Genomic DNA, 638 nt, shown 5'->3' on the forward strand with positions numbered 1-638 from the left:
GGCCTACTAGGCCGCGGTCGATGCCTCACGTCGCTCAGTCCATACCCGGACCAAACCTCTAAAAATTTTTGCCCTTTACTTAAAACATCGCCCATAGGCGAGGGCTAACTCAGATCTTAGCTCAAGACTACCATAGTCTTTCCTAGCTTAGATCAATACAACACATACGCAGCGGAAGATCCATCATCCAAGGATCAGGTCATCCATCCTTGCCCATGATCAGGTCACACACGGCCTGCCTTACCAACGCCAAGGTTGATAACCAGCAATTTCTTATGACCAATATCATAAGTGACAATATGTTCCAGCACACAAACATATGATCAGATATCCTAACACAAGGATCTGACCCCAATATGCCCTCAGGTGCAATTTCGACCGCAAGCAAACCTGCTCCAAAAATCAATTAAAATTCATGACAATTCATCATAAATCATAACTAAGAGAATAGTTCAATCAGATTTCCCAGAACCGGCCTCCATCCCAAACATCTCGGCCAAGATCAACCAAACCGGCCCAAGGGACCATCTCTAAATCATTCCCTAAAAACTCATTAGGATTCATGATAATTCATGATAAATCTTAACTAAGAGAATGGTCAAGTCAGAATTCCAAGAACCGATCTCGATCCTATGGAT

Source organism: Brassica oleracea, chromosome C5 (assembly GCF_000695525.1).
Source record: "Brassica oleracea var. oleracea cultivar TO1000 chromosome C5, BOL, whole genome shotgun sequence".
NCBI lineage: Eukaryota > Viridiplantae > Streptophyta > Magnoliopsida > Brassicales > Brassicaceae > Brassica > Brassica oleracea.